This window comes from Ambystoma mexicanum, chromosome 7q, assembly GCF_040938575.1.
Source record: "Ambystoma mexicanum isolate Mex_15411 chromosome 7q, UKY_AmexF1_1, whole genome shotgun sequence".
Classification (NCBI taxonomy): domain Eukaryota; kingdom Metazoa; phylum Chordata; class Amphibia; order Caudata; family Ambystomatidae; genus Ambystoma; species Ambystoma mexicanum.
Window position 1 is genome coordinate 249,175,071 of NC_090941.1, and position 27,675 is coordinate 249,202,745.

Here is a 27,675-nt window from a genome sequence, read left to right on the forward strand (position 1 = left end):
TATGTTTCTTGGGTCTTTCACTATTATTGTGGTTTTCACAATATGCAATTAAAAGGTTTGCAGGCCAGTTAGAAGGATATACCCTGGGTGGAATTATAAAATTATACATGCAGAGCTGTGTCCCTGCAATTCTCAATGGGTTGGAAGCCCTTGCAATGAGTAATCTGACATGGTTAAATGTCCTGCAGGGGCATTTTTGAAGGAAGGTCCTTAGCCTACCACTGGGTACTACCATGGCATTCCTTAGGCTAGAACTGGGATTAACATAATTAAGGGCTCAGGTCATGATGCAAAGGGGCTTATTGTACATGGAAGCCATGTGCTTTCCCCGGTGTCCACTACTGAAAATTGTAGGTCAAAGATGGTGGAGGGGTACATACAAAAAAAATGGAAAAAGCTTCAAGAATATCAATGAGGAATGTGTTTGGTTGATTGACACGACAACTGATTTTAGTATGGGAACCGTGTATGAGACCCTGAAAATAATCTTTAAAAACAAGCTCGAAAATTGGGATTGGGTAAGTAACTTTGCCCCTGTGGGGAATGTCAAAAATTACAACTGTGTTTCATATGTTAGCTGCACATATTTAAGCCCTGAACTGTATCTTGTAAATAGCCCAAGATTAGATTAGATTGTGATTACGCATAAACTAGCTACCATTGCTTACGGTACAAGGAGTTTATACCGAGAGCCCTGCTGATGAGCAGTTTTGTTGCATATGCAAAAATAGCAAGGAAACCGAGATTACAAGGCATGTGTTGACAAAATGTCCTGTAATGTGTTTGAGGTTTATGAGAGTTTGTGGCGATTTTGTAAGTCAATAAGATCCTATTAAATTGGATGCTTTTTGGGCCTATTGTCTGAACACTGACACAGAGAGAGTCCAAATCGCATTTTAGAGAATATGGGTGTAGGTCAATGTATGATTGGGGTAGTTGGTTATGCCATAAGAGTATAACGGGATTCTCTGTTGAAAATTGTATAGCGACACCACGAGTATATATACTGGGTTCCCTGCTGTTAAGTTCATGTATAGACAACGATGAGGGAAGTGAGAAGAGTTAAAGGAATGTCTTAGCAAAATTATCCAAAAATTCAGTGGTGAATGTTTTGACATTTTAGAGACATTTTTTAATGTACTTTTTAAATGGAATACAAGTATATATAATCTGTCATGATTTTGTGTTGTGTTGTGTTATGTAAATAAGACAAGATATAATGTAATGTGATACTGTATGTTTGTCGACAATTTTTTTTAAAGTTCATTATTTGAACTAAAAACAAATACAATTATTATTATTATTATACAGTTGCATATAGCATTTATATGTTTCATTGGGTCTTTCACTATGAGTGTGGTTTTCTTCTTATATGTCTCTTTACTTAGATCCCGTTCCCCTCATCAGAATTAGAGGCATTTGTTGAATCCCTTTCTCTATTTTCATATTTTCCTCTTTGTCACTATGGGCCTCATTACACGGTATGCGGTGGACCAAGTCATGCCGGTAAATTACCGGCACCGCCTTGGCGGAAAGGGGAATCACCGCCCTACTCCAAGGTTGGTGGGGCGGTAATTCCCCCTTCCACCATTGCCCTTCCCCATTCCCATTTTTGCCCCATAGGGCATAATGGGAATGGGGAAGGTGCTAATTACGGTACCTCAAATTTGCAGTGCCGTAATTAGCACCAAGGTCCCTTTGCGGGTTGGGTTTTAACGCCTGCAGAGCAGGCGTTAAATTCCCCAACCCGCAAAGGGACCTCGTAGTACGGCGGTAAGGGTTAACGGTCACCGTTACCATTAACGGTGACCGTTAACCCTTATCGCCGTCCGTGTAATGAGGCCCTATGACTATAAGGACATTGTCTGTGTGGACCGTAGTGGTATCTCTCTGTCATTTCCTTTTCCCATTGTTCTTTTAGGTTCTGGGTGCCTGAATAACATGGTAAGTCATTATATTGTTTCACAAACTAAGAATTTCTCCAGTTGACCTGCGGTTCTGAAGCGTCACAAGAGTCCCTAGCATAGATGGGTGTTTTTAAAATGCTCTTTTTTGGTTGCATTTTCTGACTTTCATTGTCAGCTAAGTGGACTAAGTGACCCTTCTCTTTACTTATGCAGTATAGTTCTTTGCTGGCTTATCTAATTTTGTACTCTCTGTTTTGTTGTGTGCTCACTCCCTCTAATATCCACCCTTGACATGATAGTTGTGCCATTCCTCATCTCCTCTCACATGGATTTCATTGTATTCCTCTGTATCTGACAGGGAAATTAGATTTTCCTGTGTATCTGGTGCAGTTTGGGAAGAAGGGAGAGTGTGTCTCAAGCCCCCAAATGTCTTGAATATGGCTATGTGTGTCAAACCTACTAGCATGACTCTGAGAAGGTTTTGGCAATTGAGAGGTAGCCTCAGAGATTGGGGACAATCTCCTCTCTTCCAGGAAACATATCTGCATGCAAGTTTTAACTGTGAGTTAAAAGTTGAATGGATATGTGTGTTTGCCTCAAACTACCATCATGAGTCATTTGAGTAATGATCTGCTGTTTAAATTGTATTAAATGTTCCCTCAACACATTCAAAATAGCCTGTCTAGTGTCAAATGCCCTAGTTTTGAAAGCTAGTGATTCTTTCATATTCTGTAATTCCTTTTGTTGCTGGTAAATCTGTGTTCCATATGTTCATTCCTGACTTATAGTGTGCCAGCTGTTTATTACTTTCTTCGGGTGTGCAATCTCTGGCTTTGCGATATCTCGCTAGTATGTCAATGTTTTCTTTCAATGATACATTTTCTTCTATGCACTCATTCTTGTACAGCCACCTTACTCTGATCATCTTGAATTTTCGCATGTGTTCAATGTGATGTAAGCTGGTTTACTCGCTGAATAGCAGCATCCTTCTCTTGAGCTAACTGAGCTATTTGCCTCTTAATGATTTTAATTATGCAGCTGATCAAAACATGTCTGCTCGTCAATCTGTTTCATTATATGTGTTGCATTTTCCTCATGACTCTGCTCCAAGCATTTTTTATATTCACTATGTCATATAGTAAATCTTCTGTATAAATAGCTTGATTATTTTTTTTTGGCCTTTAATTCCTTCTGGAGCAGTATACACGGATTATGAATATCATTAAGGCATGTGAGGTCAGCCTTTAAGCACCGGTTGGATTCTCGCACCAATGTTAATTCCTCAGATGCCTCTGGAATATATTTTGTAACATGATTCAACTTGTGAGTGCTTTCTGCCAAACTATTCTCTGTTGTTATGAATCTGATGATGTCATCACTCCTTTCCCAGAGGTGGTCTCTCATCAAGGGACCATGTGGCGGCAGCCGCTACTTGATCCTGACCCTAGGGATGGCTATTTGAGGGAGGATCACAAAGGGGATGCAATCATCAAGTGGGGAGTAAGGCGTTATTGGCTGAGACATGGTAACCCACTTTCCCTTTTAGGGATATCCCCTCCTTTCTGCATGCTTTGATGTCATAGTGTAATCACCCTCAGCAAAGCATCTTGACAATATCCTTCAATATTCTGAAACCAACCTACTGACAAACAATAGCACGAGCAAGAGGGCAACCAGAATGAAGATTGCTCAACTGAAGCAAAACAAGCAATCTAGTAGTTGGCGAAATCTAATTGTCTCTGAGCATCTCCCTTTCTCAGAGTGGCAGTTCAAAGATGGAACAGCTGAGCAACACAGTGAGATCTGACTGGCTAGCTTACGCCGGTTAAACCAAGCAGTCAGGAGGACAGATGACCAAATAGGCAGAGAATCGTTGACTAAAATGAGGAAACGAGTGAAGCTGAAAAGCAGAGTGGAGAGCAGACAAGGAAGTGCCTGTGTTGGCAGTGCACTCACACAGGCACTGGAGACGCTGACAAAAGATGCAAAGCAGAGAGGAAACTTTGAGCCTGCAAGGGAATCCAGGATGACACGCTCAATGCCATCAGAGCAGAGCTGAGCTGTCCAAATCAAAAAATGGTGACACGTTTGGTGACATGAATGGTGGCATTACGTTGCAGTGGGTGGGTTTAAGGCCTAGACTATTGGGTGCATGGCCAAAGGCTGTAGGCCGCAGGCCATGCACTCAAGAGCCTAGAGCTTGAGCACACCCATGACAGTAATGCATTTGTGACTATGCATCAGTTAGAGGGTGGCAACTTGTACGGAATGGTTGTGGAGCACATTTCAGACACAATAGAGCAGCAGAAGTGAGCTGGCATGCGTGTACGTTTGGTTTCGCAGGTGACATCACTGTTAGAACATGGTGCATTGAAATGTCACACAGTGTGGGCACTGGGTGCAGTGTTTGCATATTGGCAGTATGGAAGAGGGTATGGTTGAAGTGTATCTTACATGCGCTTGGATAGTGCGCTCTGTGCACATTGCTTGAAGTGGGGGCAATGTTGTGAACAGTTTGTGGGCGGGTTGGCAGTGACACAATACTTTCTGAGTGGAAGTGGGTAAGACCATAATTTGTGAATGAAAAGGTGTAGGGGTGCCGGAGACAGTGTCATATTTTTAGAATATGGTAACTATTGCATTTAACGCTGTATAGCTCCATTGCGATGCAGAGGTTGGATACGAGTGGTGGTGCCAGTGGTGTGTATGTGCATAGTGGTAGCTGGTGATATGCTGGCATGCATGGATGAATTACGGTGCCGGGGAATGTGGGGAATGTTTGCAAAGCACACACCCACTGTAGCAATGTAGGGTTGACAGTGTATGAGGCACAGGGTGGTGATGTTTGGAGAATGGGTGTGGAGCACATTGTAGACGTGCTACAGCAGCAGAAGAGAGTTGAAACACATTAATTGTGTGTTCCATGGTTGTGGTTATAGTTGCAACATGCTACAGTATGTGGTGTGCGGTAGGAGATGGTGCAGTGGGAAGGTGTGCAGTGTGGCTACAGGGTGCAGTGTGTATATAATGTGAGTATGGAAGAGGGTATGATTGAAGTGCACGTTAGGGAGAGTTCTTAAAAATGTGCAAATTCCCTCTACTTTAGACACCCCCAGCAGTTTTTGCTTCATTTTGAGGACTTGATTTTTTTAACCTGAAGAGAGTGTGACCCTTTTTCTCACTCTCTCATGCATTTGTGTGTGCATTTTACCTCTGTGTTTCTTTGTGGTTATGGAGTCTAACCAACTCCATAGGCATCATCTTTTACAATTGTCACCCAGCAACTTCAGTGCAGTGGCACAGGGAAGTCTTTTAGATTTCCCAAGGTTTAAATACCTTCTCTGGGATAAACTACTGTTTCCCAGAGTAGTAGAATGAAATTGACTCTACCTAGCAATGTACTTGCTACACCCAGCCCACCCTATCTTACAATAGAGTGCTGGAGGGGTTGCTTAGTATCCCCTGTGTCTAAATGCTCATGCAACATCTTTTATGTTGCCCTTTCCTCAATTGACTGCTTGGTGGCAGTGGTTTTGTTTTGACCTACCAAGGTTTGCATTTAACGTCACCGTTTACGGACCCGGTAACGTTAATCGTGAGAGCCATCTTTTTCAAAATTGCGTCTAGCCATCGTTGTTAAAATGGTGCCCGGTTAACTTTTTTTGCCAGGGCTTTGTGGAAAGGTCCTTCTAGAGTTTTTCTCTGCGTGCCAAACCATGTTTGGTCTCTTTGTTCATTCACCGTTGACGGGCTTCAGGAGTGAGGATCACCTATGGCTCCAGAGTGTCTGGGGTAGGCTGGAAGCGAGGAAGGTGCCTGAAACTCCCTATGCTTAGTCTCCTAGGAGACCCAAATGCACTGTGTGATGATTGGCTGGCTGACTGTCCGGCAAGGGCAGCCACCCTGCTGGGAGAGTGGCAGCTAGGCTACAATGAATGGGAGAGAACTGAGTCGACTACTGGATGAAGGAACCGAAGAAGAGCTTGAAGAGGATGGCTGCCGCAACTCCTGGACCGTTGGTTTGCCCGGTGAAGCCCTGCTGTAGGTCCAAATTGCCAAGTTCGCATCGACAGAGAAGCCCTGCAAGGACGACTTCTCCCTTTGAGTTTGTGGGACCAATCAACTCCCAATTAAGAACCTGGACACCCATCTCAGAGCTGGTTGAATTCCCTCAGAGTTGCTGCAGGAAACCAGACTGTGTGTGTTGCTTGTAAACTGGCCTAGATCTTCTGGACTCCCACGAAGCAGGACTGACCAAGCCTGACCCACCTCAGTTGAGTGCGGGACCTCAAATCTGAGGAAAGTCCACCTTGACAGCCAGGAACCACGCTTATAGCTATTTGCTGTAGTGCAAGGAGCTGAAACGCGAAACAGCCACTGAATGTAAAGTTTGCTGGTTGCCAGCTTTGACGGTGACAGTACAGTGCCGGAGTCCCCCCATATCCTCCCTCTTGTCCCATCACTGAGGCCTAGGAACAGTGAGATCTGCAGAGCTGTACAGAAACAGAAGTCTTCAGCTGCATCTGTTTCTTCTTTACTAAGGTACTGCAAAACTAGCCTAAGAGAACTTACCTCTTACTGTGAAAGTGCTTGTAACTTCTGCAACTCACAAGTCTTATCAGCTTGTGGACCTGCATTTGGTTATTCTTTTTATCAAAGACTCCTAAGAACCTGTGCAAAGACTTTTCCTTTTACTTACCTGAAGTGCTGCATCCTATACAAAGACTTTGGCCTATTGACTTTGGCTTAGCCTATTGATTTGAATGACTCTTCTAAGTGTTATCTGAAAGTATTTGCCCTGCTTAGGAACATTTGTACATTTCTTGTGTTCAAATAATGTTTTCCTTTACTTACTTTTTAAAGAGTATTCTGAATGGCAACAGTAACATATTAATGTCCCCAGCACCCTTCTTACTGAAGCCACCTGTGGGTGTAGGTTTTGTCTGTGGTTCATCCGAAAAGGGTCTTGTCTGATTCAAAAACTCAAAGTGTACAGTATTGAAGTATATTTGTGTGTTACTATTCTATTGCTCCCTTCTGAAGAAGGCTTTATTACTGACTGATGAATACATTATTAATTTTTTATGCAAGAAACATTGAGTGTAAGAGTTTTTTGAATACCTGTAACTGTGAAACTTTGTGTAACTCCACTACAGCTCACATGTCCCCTCTTGAGATAAGCCTGGCTGCTCAACACGCTACCAAAACGGTATAGGACAAGCTTATACCAAAGGTTGGGTTTCCCATACATGTAGTCATAGTTGTTTGTTGAGTTCCCAAAGGCTACTGCTTTCAAACTTTGCCTAACAGTGCAGCTCATATGTGCTTGGTTAGTGTGCTGCCATTATGAGCATGCTGGCCATGGAAATGGAATTGTAGGAAATAGGCAATTAGGTGTTTAAGAGTGTGGTTGCCAGGAAGGGCTGGTGCCATAACCTCCCAATACTGTGTCTTGAGATTGGTGGAGATGGAGAGATGAACAGTGCTTATTGTTGGTGATACATTGTTGTGCCATCTGCACAGGTGTTGTGTGCAAAGGGGCGTTGCTGATAATTTTGGGTTGGAAGGAGTGGACACTTTCTGGGTCTGTCAGGGTCACTGCAGTTTCGGCAGATTGGATTGGCTTTGCAGATATGCGGCCTCCGTCATGAATGTAGACTTTATTGTGGTGCACTATGGAAGTCTACATTTGGGTTACATGTCGTGTGGACATGTAATCCGTCACCTGAAGAGGTAGCTGAACCCAGAGCTGTGGATTTCTCCTACTGCCAAGGTTGTTTTCTCATGCATAACACCAAGAGGAGTGTGGGCCCATGCCAGTGCAATTTGTCCCCAGCCAGAGGTCAGAAGGTGTGTTATAAACCGAAGCACGTATGAATTTATGCAGACTGCTGAGATGTTCTCCATCCACTATGAGATCATGAGGTGGGAAAATATGCAGTGGTTCCATAGAAATGGCATTTATTTGAGTGCCATTGGCAATGCAATTTTCTTTTACATCGTGCAAGAATCATTGACCAGAATGTGTTAAAAATGTGAGAAGAGGCAATCAGAAATGCATATAAAGAGAAAAAACAAAAAAAGTTGCTTGCACGAAAAAAAACCTTTAGACATTCATGATGGAAGACACAATCCCCTACCCAGAATCGGACTGGGACAAGAAATAGGCCCGGTCACCCCAAAAAAAGTGGCCCGCCCCTTGCCTCACAACCCTTGACCTCTGTTGACATCACCGAAAGGCAGAGCGGCCAATCCGACCTGCCCCTACCCAGCTTGACATTGCTTTCCCCGCCACCCCTGCCCCCCACTATCACGAAATGGTAGCGGATTCCGCGTTACTTTGAGGATTATACGTGCCACATCCTGAGTGGGCATGTGGATGTTACTTTTACTGAAGTTTGCAGTGGACATGCTTTGGAATGGCATGATTATATATATATAATTGTGTAACAGTACATTTGAAGTGTTGTACAGGAGTGACAGTGTTGGATGGTGGCAGCTTCGATGCGATTGGTGGATGCGTGTGTCCCTATCTACGCATAAGCCGATGAGGCAGTGGTGTAGAAAAGATAGTGGAAAGGGAAGAAGGACTGTTCCAGTTTTACAGGGTTGCGGACTTCGCTGAACTTTGGGAGGTGCACATGCTAGAATCTGTCCTTCCTACCATGTTGCCCAATTGACAAGGCACTGTTGGGATTGTCCAATCAGGTGAATAGGGTGTGCGGCAATAAGTCCCAGCCCTTGCCGTACTTGGGGAACCACACATGCCACATTCTGCGCTTCTTGCTATGCTGGTCTATGGAAATTCGACTGCAGGGATTGTCCTATCAGGTGCTCAGGGTGTGCATCACAGGAAAGCACACCATAGGAGGAAGGACTCCTCCTGCTTCACTGGGGCGCGGACCTTGCGCTAGTTCGGAAAGCACACATGCCACATTCTGCCTTTCTAAGCATGCTGGCCAATGGGAATGTGCCTGTGGGGATTATCCAATTAGCTCCTTAGGTTCTGCTCACAGGAAGGGACAGTAACAAATTCTTACTGTACTTTGTGTACTCAGACAGGGAGAAATGGAGAGATGCAGACTGTAGTTACTGGGTGATGCGTTTGCGGTACATTTGCACGGGTATGCCCAGGAAAGAGAAATACATGACAATTTCGGGTTGGAAGGAGTGGAGGCATTGAGGTGTGCTGTCGATGTCTGCAATGTCATTGACCTTTGCAAAGTAGTGGTCACTTTTCCACCTATTCTTGTTGTTGTGGTGCAGCATGGACCTCAGCATTTGGGTTACGCCCCTTGTTCATATGTGTTGCATCAACTCAAGAGATAGGTGAAAGCAGTGAAGCATTTTTTTTTCCCACTGTGAACATTCTGTTCTCATCTATACCACCAAGAAGACGGTGGGACTGTTCTAATGCAGTTTCTTCACACACAGAGGGCAAAAGGTGTATCATCAATGGAAAAATTGCAACTTTTTTGTGCAATTCTGGAATGTTCTTCTGCAACAATGACTTCATTGGTTCTAAAAATGCAGTTTTCTTCCATGACAATGGAATTTCTTTGTCCAACATTGGCAATGGCATTTTGTTGCTCCATCTACAAGATGCGTTGAAGAGCTTACTGTAAAAATGCTCAGAGTACAGAAAAAGAAAAATCTGTATAAAAAGCAAAAAACCCATTCCTTATCCATACCACTTAAAAGAGTATGTGCCTGTTCTAATGCAGTTTGTTCACAGCAAGAGTGCGGAAGGTGTATCAGCAATGGAAGAATTTCTACTTTTTTTAAAGTAAAAAAATATATGTGTGTTTATTTCACAAAGAGAAATTTAAATAGACTAAGTGTAAAGGGTTTATCAACAATGAAAAACATAAAACAAAGAACAACAAATAGCTGCAAATGGTTTCATAGTTTAGATATGTTAGTGAAGCAAAAAGACAAAAAATCACAAAAGTTCAATTTTCAATTTGTTTTAGTATTAGAGAGAGAGCAAACATAAAGTTCAGTTATCAATTTAGTTGCAAAAGAGGGAATACTCGTGGAAACTAGATACATGGACTGCAAATAGTGAAAAAATGGCCTAATTATAAGCCAACAAAATTAGGTAGTTGGAATTTTCTTTACTAAAAATAGTGAAGTCCAAATTAGCTCTGTTTCCTGTATTCCAATGACAGTCATTGGAATACAGGAAACAGAGCTAATTTGGACTTCACTATTTTTAGTAAAGAAAATTGCAACTACCTAATTTTTTTGGCTTATAATTAGGTCTGACCTGTCATTGGAATACAGGAAACAGAGCTCTTTTGCAACTAAATTGATAACTGAACTTTATGTTTGCTCTCTCTCTAATACTAAAACGAATTGAAAATTGAACTTTTGTGATTTTTTGTCTTTTTGCTTGACTAACATATCTAAACTATGAAACCATTTGCAGCTATTTGTTGTTCTTTGTTTTATGTTTTTCATTGTTGATAAACCCTTTACACTTAGTCTATTTAAATTTCTCTTTGTGAAATAAACACACATATATTTTTTTAAAAACTTGCCCTCATTGTTTTCAGAGAACCTTTTTCAAAAAATGTGTGATACCGATCCCGGTACACCTTTAGAAAGAATTTATGATTAGAATTCATGCAAATTGTGTTTACAGCAGTAGGGACTTTCTTGTTATAAAAGTATAGTACATCTACACAAACTAATGGCTTCCTGCTTAAAACCTAGCAAATTCTGTGAAAATACTTTGTGAAAGGAACGTTATGTTTAAGTTACGCTACTACAAACCTATTCCCTTCACTGAAAAATCTATACTAAAGGAACTCCCTAGATCCACTGCCCTACTAAAAAAACTATCAAATAAAGCAACAAAAAACATTGTTAAATGGACGTTATGGTTAAGTTGCACTACTAAAAAACCTATGAAATTCAATGGAAAAACATTGCTACAGGGACGTTATGGTTACAGGTAAAACCAAAAAAAACAAGAAATTTGCCAACCATAACTTGCGCTTCCCATGTGCACTGCAAGGACTAACACCCATGACCTGAAAAATTACATCACAAATGTCATTGATGACATCTGCGATGCCATCACGTGTCTTTAGTTTGAATAACAATCCTCCACAAGAGATTGTTAATATAATGTTGCCACAAAACTATCAGAGGTCATTGGGAGAACTACCATAAGATACATATTTGAATACACAATCCATTGCTATAAACACCATTGCACTACAGACTTCTTTCCAGTACTGCAACCACCTCATGCAGAAACGTAGGCATTGGCCCTCATTACGACCCAGGCGTTGGACCATGGTGCTAATAGCACCATGGTCCATGCCGGTAACTTACCGACTCCGCCATGGCCGCCATGGCCCTTCCCCATTCCCATTTTTGCCCCATAGGGCTCAATGGGAATGGGGAAGGCGCTAAGTACGGTGCCGCAAATTGCGGCACCGTACTTAGCACCAAGGTCCCTTTGCGGGTGGTTTTTTAACGCCTGCTAAAAGCAGGCGTTAAAGTGCCACCCGCATAGGGACCTCGTAATCAGGCGTTAAGGGTTTAACGGCGCCGCCACCTTTTACTGTGCCGTTAACCCCTTAACGCCTGGGTTGTAATGAGGGCCATTGTCTGCAACATGCACCATAGAAGTCCAATACTCAAATGTTTGCCATATAACATAGTACAATGCTGAATGTTTTTTTTTAAAAGTTTCGCGTACTATGCAAAATGTAATAAGTACCTAATGCTCCCTCACTTACTACATGTTTGCACAACTAAACACAACCCATAAAGAGAGCGCAACACACACACATATGCCCACATATTGGGAAAGTAAATTAAGCAAAAAAGCAGCTCTGGTACCAGAGAATGTTCATAACCTAACTGATTATCTTCATGCACAGAAATGATTGCTGTGTTTTGGGCCTGTTTCTTCCCCTTTGTACATGTATCACATGATGTGACTTAACCTTAAGAAAAGCGTGTAATGACATATGAGAAGGGTAAGGTCTACAAATATAGTACCTTTTGAATGTTCACATCCTGCCTGTCAGTGAATAAAACCATCTGCCCTACACATGTCAGTAAACAAAAAAAAAGAGCGAGCCAGACATGTGATGGCATCAGTGATGTCATCAATGACATTTGTGATGTCATCTTTCAGGTCATGGAGGTTAGTTCTTGCAGTGCAGAGGGGTAGCGCAAGTTATGGTGTGTACCTTACCATAACTGGTGAATTTCTGGGGGTTTTCGGTTTTACCTGTAACCTTAGCGTCCCTGTAGCAACATTTTTCCATTGAATTTCATAGGTTTTTTAGTAGTGCAACTTAACTATAATGTCCCTTTAACAATGTTTTTTGTTGGTTTATTTGATAGTTTTTTAGTGGGTCACTGGATCTAGAAAGTTCCTTCAGTATAGTTTTTTCAGTGAAGGTAATAGGTTTGCAGTAGCACATCTTAACCATGACATCCCTTTAACACATTTTTTTCACTGAAAAGTTATTTTTAGTTTGATATAGTGAGGATAGGATTCAGACGCAGGCTATGTTTGCTTTGGACATCCCGACAATGGACAGACCCTTTGTTTTTGGATGAGGTAGGGAAATATGTCCTAGATTAGGGACAGTGCGGCCTTCACAAAACCCATTATTATTTCAATAAAAGATTGTGTCCACACACATATGTCTTCTGTGCCCACGTCTCATTCCTGTTTCCTCACAGTCATTTCAAGATAAAAGAAAAGATGTTCAGAAAGATGCATTCCATATTTCAAGGTTTATTTTGGTTAAACAAAATATAACATAACAACATAACAGCAAAGGTAACAAACAACAATATTACAAACACAAATTTAAATAACCTTGATTAGGCCCAACAACCATAATAGACTTTCCTCTGTAATCCTCTCTGTTTAATCACCCAGACAGGAAGCAGCAGAAGATCGAGCTCCCTCCAGCCCTACTCCTCATCTCATGTCTTCGCCCTCATCCTGAGCAGCATACCATGGAGGTAAGTCCAATAAGGCACAGAACATTGCTGGGTACGTTTCTATCATTTTCATGCAAACGGAATTTGCACTTTTTACATTTTTGCCTCCGTGTTTGTGAGTTGCACCTAAATTCAAATAAGGTGCTGGCAAATGTTTCTACAGCATAACGTTTTTTCTAGTTATGCATCCATGATGTGTTGTGATGCTTAAAAGAAGGCCTTTTCACATATTTCCTGCCTTCGTCTGCTGTTCGAGGTGACCTTTCAAGATGGGCACCCTTGTCTAGGCCGCTGCAGTCATCCTCCTGCTCTGAGCCTGCTCACCTACGATTGGCTGCCTCATCTCTAGTTGAGCCAATCAGGGACACTGGGAGGCCCTCATCTAAGACCCTGTCTGTGCCTGTCTGGGTCAAGGAGGGTCTGTAGGGTCTCTGATTCACTGAACAAACAATGACCTGACCTCCTGACTAACTACTGGACTACATCCTATGTCACTGGATCCTAGTCTATTCACGATCCATGCAGAAATGAGTTTGGGTGACCTCCAACACTAACTCTTCTGATGCATCTACTTTGCCTTTCAACGCTTAGAACCACGCTTCAACTAACTTAATTTATTTCACTGCACTTGCAACTCCCATTTGTGTTTAGCATTTGATCTGTGCACCATCTGCTTTGGACTGTTTTGCTGCCTCCATTTTAAAATCGAATTTAGGTGTGTTTAGCATTATATCTGTGCATCATCTGCCTTGATTGATTAGTTTTACATTTGATTAGTTCTTGATGCCTCTGTTTTCAAAATCGAATGTAGTTGTGCATAGTTCATACATTTCTGTACCACTTATCTTATGCAATTCTATTCCTTCTGGTTTGCAGTTATTCTTTTTCTGCCAAGTAGGCCTCCTGGTGAGTTTAGCTAGAACTGTGCTGTGCAGCCACTTCTCCCTCATTCCTTGTCTAAACCTCTGCCAACCTAATGGCTCTCTCCATTTCTCATATATTTTCTAACTGCTACACTATCACATATCCCCCATCGCTGTCAAAGTCTGGTAGGAAAAAGCACAAAAAAAGGCATCTTGAGTGCAAACCCAGGACTTCCCACTGCATACACCTATGTCAGCGCTTTCTCTAGAGAGGTTTTCACTGATATCCTCTTCTCTGTCCCCTCTCCAGATCTATGGACCCCCAACTTAGCTCTACTCTCTCTCCTTCCACTCTACTCTCTCTCCTTCCACATGTTCTTCCATTAACAGTGGCACCAAGTGGGAAGTCCTGTTGGCCGGGTTCTCATCCTCACGTTGCTTCGTTAAGGTCTATCACACTGGCACCATCATGATTCAGGGTCCACAAGCCAACCTCCTTCTCTTTGAACGCATCCTGCCTTCTCTAATTAACATCCTTCCTTCTCCTGCATCTCCCCCTACTACTCTCTCTCTCCCTCCTCTGACTGGTGTACCACACCCCTGTACTCCACCTCAGAAAACCTTCAAAGGAGAGGCACCCTCCACCTGGCCACTCTTAACCCACCCTCAGCCAGCAAACACACCTCTGACATCTGTCTCCTTCTTATAGACAATGATGTCGAAATTCTCGCTCTTACCGAGACTTGGTTCAATGCCACATCAGTCACTGCCTTTGACTCCCTGCTCCCTGATGGCTTCAAGATCATTTCCAAGCCTCGATCTCACCACACTGGCTGGGGGGTTGCCTTAATCTTCCCCCGAGTGGGTTCCTGCCTTCATGTCACCTACCCAGTCCCATTCTTGTTTTGAAAGCCTGGTTTGCAAGTTGGTCACCTCTCCCATCTCCACCCTGACCATTGCTACCATATACCGGCCTCCAGGCACCACCACCCTGTTCTTCGCTGAATGGGCTGACTTCTGCTCTTCCTTACTCTCATCCATCTCTAACCTCCTCCTATTGGGTGACTTCAACATTCAACTGGACTCCCCTTGCTCTGCATCCATTCTTTCCCCTTGCTCTGCACCTCTCTTTCCCTCTCCATTCTCCCTTCTGGACCATCCCACTCAGCTGGACACACTCTGGATGCACTCAGACATTGTGACCTCTCTCTCTCTCCACCTCACTAGTCACCCCTCTCCTCTGGACAGACCATTCTCTCCTCTCCTCCCACCTGGGTCCCTTTGGCCCCCTGACGGCGCCACCTAATGTCCCACCAACTGCATTCGCTAACATCCACACGATGAAATGAGTGACTGCAGCTGTCTTCATCTCCACCTTCATACCCCTCACTCCCCTACCTCTGACTATTCCTCTTACTCTGCCCACAGCAACCTCCACCTGTCCATCACCAACACTCTTGACATTCTTGCCCCAGTCATGAGGATCCACCTGAAACCTGCCTCTAAGTGTAACACATGGTATGACATTGACCTTGCAACCCTGAAACGAAAGGCAATACAGACTTGACATCTGTGCAAAGAAAAGAGCCCACATACAGGCACAGGTCCCTGGGGTATTTAACAACACAGCTGAATTTTTCAAGATCTGTAGGGAACTAGCCAACGCCTCCACAGTCTTCTCCTCAATTGCTCTTTCCCAGGCCCTCTGCAAAGCACTGGCCTCACACTTTGCCACCAAAACCCAGAACATCCTGACCACCCTTTCTACACTCCCTCACAACCCATCCCACACCCCATCGCCTCCATTCCCCCTCTTCCCTGCTCCTTCCTCCTTCTCCCCTATCACACCTGAAGAAGTTACCAGATTTGTTCGCTCCATGAAGGTCTCTTCTAAACAGGTCTTCACTTGCTCATCCAGGGCCATCAAGGATAACATCAAGGATAACATCGGCTTTCTTGCCCCTGCTCTCGCTGATTTATGCAATCACTCTTTTGCCACTTGGGCTTTCCTGACCCCTATTAGGCACTCCCTTGTGCGCCCACTCCAGAAAAACCATCCTCAGACCCTACTTGCCCTGCTAGCTACCACCCTATTTCCATCACCCCATTCCTGGGAAAGCTGCTTGAGAAGCTGGCCTCCATGACCATCATTCAGGATTCCGGGCATCCAGAGGCACAGTAACTGCTCTTCTGAACACCCGCAAATAACTGCTTGAATCTCTGGACTCCAACTCACCAGCTTTCCTAATACTTCTCAATCTCTCCTTTGCCTTTGACATAGTCAACCATTCCATTCACATACAAAGGCTCCATGATACCCTCTGTATCTCGGACAGGCATTGGACTGGCTGACCTCTTTCCTCATTAACCGCTCTTCCCAAGTCATCCTGGGCACATTCTCATCTCTTTCCCTCTGCCCCTGTGGTATCCTTCAGGGCTCTATACTCTCCCCCTAGCTCCTTCAAATCTACCTTGCTGTCCTTGCATGCCTCATCGCCTCCTTCTCCTCCAGATTCCAATGTTACGCAGACGACACACAGCTGTTTTTCAAACTCCCTGCTGACCCTCCAATGATCTCTACCTCAACACCTGTAACACTGAGATCATTCCCATCGGGATCCCTGCTCACTTCTTCTTCCCCTCACTTTGGCCTTCCTCCTTGTGCTCTCCCCTGCACATTCAACTGAGGCCAGAAACATCAGAGTCATCTTTGGGTCCTCTCCCTCCTTCCTCCCTCACACTCACGCCATTGGAAAGAAGTCCCACTTTATGCTATACATTCTCAAAGGAATTTGACCTTTTTTCACTTTCCCTCACCGGCTCAATGTGACCCAAGCCCTGACCCAAGCCCTAGTTCTCTCTAGGCTTGACTATTGCAATATCCTCCTCCTGAATCTACCATCTTCCACTCTGCAACCCCTCCAGCTAATCCACACTAGGGCCTGCAAGACTTATCCTTGGCCTTAAGCACAGGGACTGCATCTCTCCTACACTAAAAAGTCTCCACTGGCTCCCGGTTGCTGTACCGATTACATTCAAAACCCTCTGCATCATCCACAAGGCAGGTTGGGCCTGGGGACCACACTGTCTTCAACTTTAACTCACTGACCTCTCCCTCTAGACCACTACTATCCTCTGGCACCAACTCTCTCTGTGTAAAGCATTTTGCTAAACCGAGAGTACATGGTTGTTCACTTACCTCAGCGAGCTCACTCCTATGGAATAGCCTCCCCTCCCTCTGCACCTTGAGCAGTATCTTCTCAAATTCTGGAAGCTCCTTAAGTCTTTCCTCTTTTCCTCCTCTTTCCCCCCTTCTCTCCTCTGCTAGTCCTACGATGCTGTGATCGATGTCCTGGGCCCTTATGCGTCCTCGGGGCCCTAACCTCCCACACCAATCCTGCCCATCTCCTGCCTATCCACAGCACTTGCCACTGCAAACTGTCCACACTGGAGTTCTCACTTATAACTCACGCGGCTGTTAGGGAGAATTCTCTGTTTAGGCTGAATTTCCTAACCTAGTGAGTCCCCCAGCAGCTTTGCTGGATTTCTGGAGTTTGTTTTTTTCCATCCTGCCAAGAGTGAGACTCTTTTCTCCCACTCTTGGACATGTATGTGTGTAATTCCTTTTGAAATGTCAATGTGTTCGATGGGCTATGGGGTCTTTTACTCCATAGGGTCTCATATGTTTTTCCTTGTGTGTTACACCGCACCCTACGTGCCGTAGCACTGGGGCGTCCTAGCGGACCTCCACCATAGACACCATACCCGGGGACTGACTACTGTCTCCCCGGGCATGTAAAGTCACCATTGGCTTTACTAGACCTAAATTTACTAACAGGACTAGTACAAACCATCTTATTGTGGACGTACTAGTAGGGGTAATTCGATTACTCCTGGATCTGTTACTCGAGGGGGCACTGTCCCGTCCCCCCTCGTCGAGTTTTGGCTGGTGGCAGTGGAAACTATTTGTTATGTTCGACCCCAGACATAACCCTCTGGGATTCATCCCATTGTTGGAGATTGACCCTTTTTCTCGTTAATCTCTAACGTACCACCGGTCTACTTATCTTAAATAAGTTTATCGGATGGTATTTTCTGCCAGAACTCGGTTTTTAAAATGGCGTCTGTGTTCGTCTCTGTGACTCCTAAACCAACGGTTGAGCCCTTTGTTCCACTTTTGGCGGGCCTCTGGACAGAGACCCTCCAAAGTGGTGCCATTCTGTCTGGGTTACCACAGGGGTGTGGGAGGGGTTTTAGGCACCCTGGACCGAGTTGCCTTGCCAACTCCGGTCGCACTCTGGAGTGATTGGCCCAAGTGGTGAGCCTCCCCGCTCACCAATTAGCATGTGTTGATTGACAGTTAGGCTGAATGAATGGGGGTTTTCTGCATAAAAGCAGGGCTTTTGGGACTGGATCTTCAGAAGTCGCCACAGGACCTAAGAATCCGACGAGGGTAACGCTGAGCCGACCTGCACGACGACACCTCCGGTGGAGCCCTGCGGAACCGACTCACCACTTCCCGACGACAGAGGAGATCTCCCTCCCGGAGAGTCTCTTCCCCTGGCTGGTGGGAACAACCAGTCCCCTTTGCTTTTTATTCGCCTCAGGACGCAGTGGTTGAATTGCCCGTGCAGAGCACTCGACAACCGGATAGCCACTACCCCTGTACCATGACCAAAAGGTGGTGCCTTGTGACGGAGCACTCCGCGGCTGGTCTCTTCCCTGGTGGTGCACCGGACTTCACTTTTCTTCGACGACGAGATCATCTCTACTCTTGGCAAAGACCCGACGTGCATCCACCACCAGGAACAACTGCCCCTGCCGGAGCTGCCCTCCACAACAAGGTACCGTGTCCGCCTGGCTTCCCCATTCGATCGGTTCGAGTGAGGTGTCTTAATCCTCTCCGTTCCGTTGGGTCGCCTCCAAGCTTTGCTCATTTGTTGTTCTGAACTGGTTCAATCTGCCGATAACAATTTGCTACAAAGACTTGAATGCACCTCCGCTAGAGACTTTTTGGACATCGCGCCTTGCCTCTCTTCGAGTGGGCCTGGCCTCTGAACTTTATGATCTATTGTGATTCGTGCCGTCCTGCCTTGCATTTTATCCGCAAAGGATTAAACTGTGTTGATTTCGTAACCTGCCTATCTTTTTCTCTCCCGTCCTAATTAATATTCGAGTGTCATCTAGGTTGAGGTATACACCTCTGTCTGAAAATAAGTGGTACCAGTAGAACCTAGAGTTGTCGAAGTATTGCTAGGGGGATTGATCGTTTTCTACTTCGTAGAGTAATTGTGTTTGATATGTTTGCCGTGATTTGCCTTAGTGTTTTCCATAGATGTTTTGTTATAAATAAATGCCTTAATATCTTTACACTAAGCCTCGTTGCGTGTTTGCTTGTCTTGCTGTGAAGAATTGTCCTATTTTGTATACTCCACATACTGCTCTACTTTTCTTGAGAGAAGTCTGACTGCTCAGCCACAGCTACCAAGTGAATCTGTGTGGTACAGACTGCTACCAAGTGGGTTCACCGCCAAACGCCTGTAGTCCTAAATCTTTTGCAGTGGTCCCAGAGGGAACTGCACAGGTTTCCGCCTAACAGCGGCCGCAGTCCAGGTAGCACTCAACATTCCTAGCACTTCATCTGTGGCTCAACTATGAGCTTAGACTCCGCAGCACTTACACCCTCTTCCCTCGTCCTTGCTGCACTTGCATGTTCTGACAGTCACAAGGCACAGCAGGTTTGTCCCTTCTATACTTTTCCCCCTCTGCTCTTAAAGATTGTGTTTTGTATTGTTTTTATCCCCACCCTTGATCCCTCCCTGCCCGGTGGGTGCTTTGAAACAGTATTTTCCTATTGCATAAGCAACTAACAAGCAAACAATAAATACATAAATAAATAAATAAATAAATAAATAAATAAATACATACATACATACATACATACTCAAGATCTAACTGATTGAAATAATGATTTTCTCCAAAACAGAGCACATTTTAGTAAAGTCAATACTGCCCAACCCACTTGTCCAGAATCCGCCTGCAGCAAATAATACAATGAAGACTCGTAACAATGAAAGCCTAAACCAACAAAACAGGTTTCAGAATATGTTCTCTAATGATTGAAAAAGCTGGACAAAACATAAAAAGTGTGCCAAGTCCTCCTTAGGTGCACCACAAAGCAAACACGATTGGTTCACAGCCCCCTTGAGCCTTGCCTCCAAGCTCTTAAATTAATACAGTTAAAACGTGCCCTAGAAATAAGGATACATTAAAATGGATGCTGAGCCCAGTACAAATACTTCAGCAGGCCAGAGGACAACATGATCAAATGTTTTCTACTGGCAGGCTTCATGATCTCCAAAGACTCTCTCTTGGTCTGAAGAGACTGGAGCAGACTGTTTTTTTGCAGAGTGTACATCCTTCTTAGAAGGAAGGACTGCTGTAGATACACAGTGTGACCCACACTCACCTTCAACAACACAGTTTTCACATACCTCAGCCATGCAGTCTTCAAAGGGGGATCCCTGCACACAAGATGACTCACCAATTCCTGAGTGAAGGTTGCTTCGGTGTTACCCCAAATTCTTAGCCAATGACTGGCAGGCATACCTGCAATCAGATCAATAGGAAAGTAGCAGCTTTGATGAACTGCAAAATTGTGAGCAGACCCAGGTAACCCCAACATGCTCTTAAAAAAAATGTTATCAGTCACCTGGATAGGATGTGTTTTGGCAAAGACCCACTGTTCCATGTCATATCTTGACACAAAGGAGGCTTTGCCCTGAAAGACTTTGAGTACTAGATCAATTGGTTTAATTTTAAATGACCTCAAAGCTCTGGCTTTCGCCTTAGTTGCCTGCTTAGTACTTCTACACATGTGCCTCTGCCGCACAATTCGAGGAGAACCTCACCCCCAGGTTATCAAAAGGAGCCACTTTTGGAATTAGTTCCCCTTTATGTAAAATATCAGGAAACATCAGAGGGCACTTCCCCCTGTGACAGACCATCACATCTGACTTCTGGGCATTTGCCATTAAACCCAGGGTATCCATAAATTGGTCATAGTCATTGACGAGGCACTGAAGAAATCTAGGGGTGCGAGCTAGTAAAACCGTGTTGACTGCATATGCAAGTCAAGGCAAACACCAGATGCCCAGCCTAGGAGAGTTAGATTTAAATAAATGGTCATAAAGATTCATGTGATTCTGGGTTTCATCAGCTTTTGGGAGGCTATATACAATTTTGGAATTGCCTCATCCAGCACACAATGTGTTGGCCAAATATCTGGTCCCACACTTTCAATCATCTGTCTCATCTCTGAATTCCATGTTTCCAAATCCTGCCACTGACCATGAAGAAAATACCTGGTTATCAGATGGGCGAGAGCTACATACAAATCCGCTAGCCGTTCTGTGATGTCATAGCTAGATTACCCCCCTACAACGTTGATCACAATATTTTTTCATCCTTCAGTTAACATAAACAATACCTGATTCAAAACCAAAATTCACACTTTCAATTGTATATTCAAAATCACCACCACAATGCATTTGTTGGGATCATACAAAAGGGTCCATCTAATACCATGCAACAATGAAATCGCTCACACATGTGTGCACTGTGTGAACATGCTATATTACTCACTGCATACATGCATTTACGTTTTCCTATTGGGTCATGAATACCTGAAACACCAATCTAATAATCTCATTTATGCAATCCCACCATAAATTCAGGGCAAAGAAACTCGGAGGTATTCAAAACTTGGAATGTATTTAAAATAAGAGTTCAGTTTTAGAGAACTGGGTCTTTAGTTTTACCCTGGAGATATCTGCAATTTGGCATGTATACAAAACAAATACTTAAACCAAAATGAAATCGTACCTGCCTATATGAATCACACTATCATAAGTCCATAAAGGCATACACTTTCAATCATGCAGTCTTCTTCTACATATTATGGTAATCAATAAGACACTGGACATACTAATGATTCTGCTTTGCATTGCATTCTTAATAAACATCACTAATTTGTCAATGAAACTATTTCACAAAATGCAAGTATGGGTAAAACCTTTGATTTTCTCCAACATCAAATAAAGTATGGTACTGTAGAAAGTTGATGGAAACAAAACAATCAAGATATTTTGCACTCCACCAAACTCCCTATGCAGGCCTGACATATTAAATGTATTAACTGTAGAGGCCAATTGGCATTTGGACAATGGCCAGCTAGAATGGGACTGTGTGTTAAGCCATGTGTATGCAGAAGGTAACTTGTTTACATTGACTCATGCATGCTTGAATTCACAGTTAGTGTGGAAAGTATATATAGTCTGTTCTGAACCTATAGATATCCTACGTGTTCTGAATCTCTGGGTGCAGCTGTCTATATGTATGTGGCTTTCATTAAACATGGATGTGTGCTTTCATTTATCAGTGTGTGTGTGTGTGTGTGCGCGTGTGTGTGTGCCTTTCCTTGAACATGAATGTATTCCTCCCAAAACAGATGCATGCACTGTTTTAATGCTTTCAGTTTCTTTATATTTGTGGGATGGAAATGTACTATTCTCCAGTAACAGATATTTTGTGAAAGAAGCCCTTCCCTCCCATATTACAGCTGACTCTGCTTATGCTTTGAATGACATGCAAATGTAGAGGATTTACATATCATTTAGTTCCTAATGAATATAATTAATTCCCTTACCACATATTCATTGTGAAAACATCCAGTCTATAATATGGTTCTCCGCAGCTGCATTAAATGCATGATATCATCCCAGGCCATAATACTTGCCATTACACTATGGCCCAACATGACTCCACAATGGCTTAAACATCTAGTTATATTTCAAATAATGCATGCATTTAAAAAAAACAGCAAACTTTATAGTGGCAGTAAAATGTACTCAGTTTTGATTTTTGTTTTCCAATGCAACGTCAATTAGACCTCTAAATACAACAACTCAAGTTGTATTTGATAGAAATGAAGAACACATAACATTGGGATACTACAACCTGTGTCTCTGTTTTCAAATTGCACTTCCCTGCATTCCCAGTCCTTTTATATTCCCAGACTTTACCCTAATCAAATTAGACAGTTTGGAGATTGGTGTTGATTTATTTTTCCAGATGTAATTTCTGATTTTGGGAGAAACAGCAGAGAGCCCAGCCAGTTGGACATCATTCCTACAGCACTTCCTCAGTTCAGGTGGCTTCTTTGGAAATCAGTTGCCAAGCACATACTGTTCTTCTTTCACTGGTCTGTTCTGGCCTTTTTTCTCTTATAGGACAGGGCTGCCCTTCTGGTCTCAAATCTCCAGTTTGATCCACGTCTGGATCTTCCTCGCCCAATATTCCATAATAAACCTTTGTCCTGTGTGTATGAAAATATATAGTAATATAGTATACTAGCCCTAGCTCCACCTTATGACAGAGGTGTGGTTTCCCAGCTCCAAGGGTGGGAGGGAAACCACTCCTGTTAATGAGATGCTAATTTGTTTTTTTCTCAAACGTTTGACTCAAATGTGCTACCTTCATAAAAACAGATATCTTCCGGTTCTGTAAGTCGAGTGGTCATTTAGAGACTTTGGGCCTCATTACAAGTTTGCCGGTCCAGTAACTACGGTACTGGTAAGATTGCCGGACAGGCAAACTACGAGTCCTGCTCGCGGGTGCCTTTTCGCCCGCGTGGCAGGGAGACGGGCACCTGCAAGCAGAGCATGTCGGAAGCACCGGCACCATTCTGAATTAACATTTTCAAACATAACACAGCTCAGGCAAGTGAACAGTTTAGTAGGTTCTGCAATAACACCTTATGAAAAAGAAAAGAGTTATCAAATGAGGGTTGTTACCTAAATATGTGACATCTGTGACGTATAATATGTGATATTCCCTATTACCTATTCCCACAGGGGAAACGTGCTGGTCTTGGAAGCAAGACCACACAGAGCAACAGAGGTTTGAATCCCGTAACCACACTTAGAAACCGAAAATGGGTTTTAAGCGCTTTATAAAAAAACATTTTTTTTAATTTTTTTTAAATGAATACATTGAATGTTTTCTATTACACAAACACAATTGGTAACTTTTCAAAGCAGTCTATGGAAGAATGTTTGTCTCAGTATATGCATATTCAGTCTACTATGACTTTTGCTATCTCAAAGGTGTGGTGCAAGTACGTAAAGTTTGAGGTGTTTAATAATTGACCTTGCTTGCATATCTCGTTAGAAGATAAACAATTTCATATGAAGTGTTACATTTTAACACTCAATCTTAAAACTTTAAAGGACAAGAACAATACAGAAAAAGAAAAACAGTACAGCAGCCAGAGCTTTTATAACCTCTTGATTGAAGCTTATTGTTGCTATCTCCAAATATGTCGGAACGTTTAATTCCCTGAGAAAAATGGGTAATGACTTGCAGGTTTTGGGGAGGGATTACTGCGGAGATCTGGAGATGTATGCCTCTTTTCCCGTTGTTGTGCTTTATGAGGGTGTCAGAGGCTCTTGGATGTTTAAACGTGATCTATTGACTGATCAAGAAGATGGCCTTCAAGCTCTAAAAAGGTTGATTCTGCATCACTAAGATGCTAGATCAGTTGTTCGTATGAGGCACGTTTAGCCACGTTTCTGTCCATTCCTGCAGGGTTGGTGCACATGGCTATCTCCAATGTCTGAGTTTACAATGCTTTGCTACCATCAGGATTGAGCTCAGCCACCGACGGCTGTGTCCATTGAGTTTTTTTTTTTTTTATGTCAACAGAGTAGTTGTGTATGGACACCATCCACATTGTTAAACCTACTGGCATATCCAGTAAATGATGTACCACTCACATGATCTCTGACCAATATCCTTGCAGATGAAAATAGGACCAGAGTATGCATGATAAGTCAATACTTTCTTCTGTACACCTCCAGCATATGTCTGGATCATCTTGTTTTGTTTTGCTAAGCTTAGCTGGAGTGCAGATCCATTGGTGGTGTATTTTAAATTGAGAAAACATCAGTCTTGCTTTTCAGCCGAGCTGCTTTTTGAGATAGGATCCAAGACCATTTTTTCTCTGATTACATGCATTGGTGTTCCTTCTCGCTCCTCTGTTTCAGAATTGTTGTTTTGTATGAGTCGCATGCCGTGGTGGTTAAGTGTTGTACAACAGCTCAATGTTATTCCACCATCATTGTCCCACTTCACAAGGAGACTTGCTAGCCGAGAACTGACTAAGCCAGATGGGGACACAATGCTGCCATAAGAAGGCAGCTTTTTAATTGGAAGTGTTGCTACTGATTACTGTACAGGAGATGGAACACCACTTATAGTCATGGGAATTGAATGATGTGATGTATGTTAACATCCCATGTGTCTCCAATGAACCTAATACCCCTTTCTGCCCATTATTGTCCGTAAAACATATAGGGCCTGAGTCAAAGAGCGTTTTCCAGTGGGATTGTGCCATTATAAAACACTTCTGTGAATCAGGCCCATAGCCTGCTATCCTGAGGTCAGGATTGATCCACAAAGGTACTTCGAGGTCTAAGTAGAGACCTATTCCCAATAGTTTGTCAGCTCTCTCCCAACTGTACATGGTGCCTGCCAAAATTGGATTGTTAAAATGACTAGTCTTCCTGTATAGCAACTTATTGAACTAAGAACAGGCTTATTTTTTACAAGGTAGCCTATGTCAGCTGGTATTTAGCTCTGGTATATGGTGCAATATGTAAGTCCGGAGTATGAAGCTTCCCATTTGATACGGCTCGACCTCCTGAGGTTTTTGTCACAAAAGAATGTGGCTGTGTTGTTTCTGGGGAGGAGAGGTTCCCAAATGAGTTTCTTGATTCCTTTTATCACTGATGTCATCCATGCTAACTCTGGCTTTATTAGTAACATCCCAATGGTATAGTTTGTTTGGACATTACTGTAATGTTCTCTACCTGAACTTTACTCTATTTCTGCTCAATACTGTCTCACCAGGGAAACAAGTTGTTGGTTTGTATATTATGCAGGACAGAGTTTGGTTTGATGCCCACTCCTTTTGGGGTGGAACCAAGTCTGATTTGTATGTGGTCTTTCCCCTTTTGCAATGGCTTGACAGGCGAGGAACGATGGTCTGGAGGTTTACCCAGAGCAATGCCAGAGGTTATGATTAATTCAAAACCTTCCAGCCATCAACTCTTTTGTTTTGGTCAATCTGATGCAAGTCTGTATAATACCTTTTAAAAACTGCCATCCATTCAATGTTATAAATCACCCAGTGGTAAAAAGGACAGTCAAAGTTGTGGTTCTGAGCATTATTACAGAAAAGTAATTTTGTTTCCCATATTGCGACCTCGTTGTATCTGGATATGAAGCTGATCTGGTTTATAACTTCACACTGCTCTCAGCTCTCAGCATGGCAATGAAAAATAGGACTTGGAGCAATAAAAATGACTGGAAAAGGTTTCCAACAAATTTAACAAATTCAAAGTTTGAAACATCAATGAACATTACACGTTATCTCTCTACAGTGGAGGTAAACCAATTTGATCACACTCTTCTCATTACCTACATCATCATTAATAATGAATTGGATAGTAGAATCTGTGCATCATTTGTAAATCAGGCTCATTTGTAAAACAAATCATAAACTGAACAACTAAAGCTGTGGTCAAAATATTTGATGATCAGATAACAGATGGAATATCAGCAAATTTAATTACAGAGAATAGTAATTTAATCTGAAAAAGTAAAATGTGTGGAGCAGTGAAGTACATGATAGATTTGACACAATAAAGCAGGAACACACAACTCTTTTATTTTTCTTAGTACTGGGTTTCTGTGGTTTAAAAATGCCTTAATGGTTGATAACTAAATGGGTTATGACCTAATCAAATCAATGTACTCTATCTCTATACAAATTGGTTTGTTTTCTTCATGTGTCTAACAGATAGTCCCTACATTAAATATGTCCTTGCTCTCCTGTAGCATACAACAGAAAGTTCTAATGTAGATGGTCAACAGTAACGTTCCTGTTCTAATCATATTGACTCCTGAAGCCCCCTTGTTACTTGTACGCACGCAAACAACACAACAGTTTTAATATTTGGCCAAAAGGAAAGCCTTAAACACACTCTTGAAAAGTCTGTCCCTAAACTATGAACAATAATAGCCAAAAGCATTTTTTCACAAAGGCCGTTAGCGGCACAGTCGGGACCATTCTCACTCCAGCCTCCATGAATTCAGGCTCCCATGCTTCTCTCTCTTGTTAGGCTTTCTTCAGCATTATCACTGTTGCTTCTGGGATTCTTCTAGCCCTGTAGATCCTTGGTTTCTGGAATTGGTTTTCACCACAGGCTCTCCCAGGATCTTGACTTCACAAAGTTTGACAAGAGATCCATTCAGGACCTAGAGATTGCTACTGGAGCAGCGAGGTCCTTAAATTCACAATGGACCTTGATTTTTCACCTGGTTCTCTTGGACCACGGCTTCACACCTAGTTCGACATAGGTTACCATCTGAAACTTAGCTTCACATTTGGTTCCACACCGGGTCCCTCCTAGATCTTGGTTTCACAAATTAGTTCACACCAGGACCACCCTGGACTTCCCCATTGTTTCACCAAATGTCACTTCTGGACCTTGTCTTTACAGCTGATTTTATATCAGGTTCCTCCAGGGCTGTGAATTCACAAAAGTTTAACATCTTGTCCGCTCTGCACCTTGGCTACACAAATTGTTTCACAACAGGTGCTCTTGGACCAGAGCTTAGCAATGTGCCTTTCCTGGACCTTGGTTTCAGTGTGGATTCACACTTCTTTTTAATATTATGTTGAAATGGACCATTTTTTAAAAAAGTTCTATTCATGAGCTCTGGCTAAGCAGTTGTGCTAAGCAGAACCGCACTGCAGCCGTGATTAATGAGATGATATGGAAAGAATATGAGAGGTC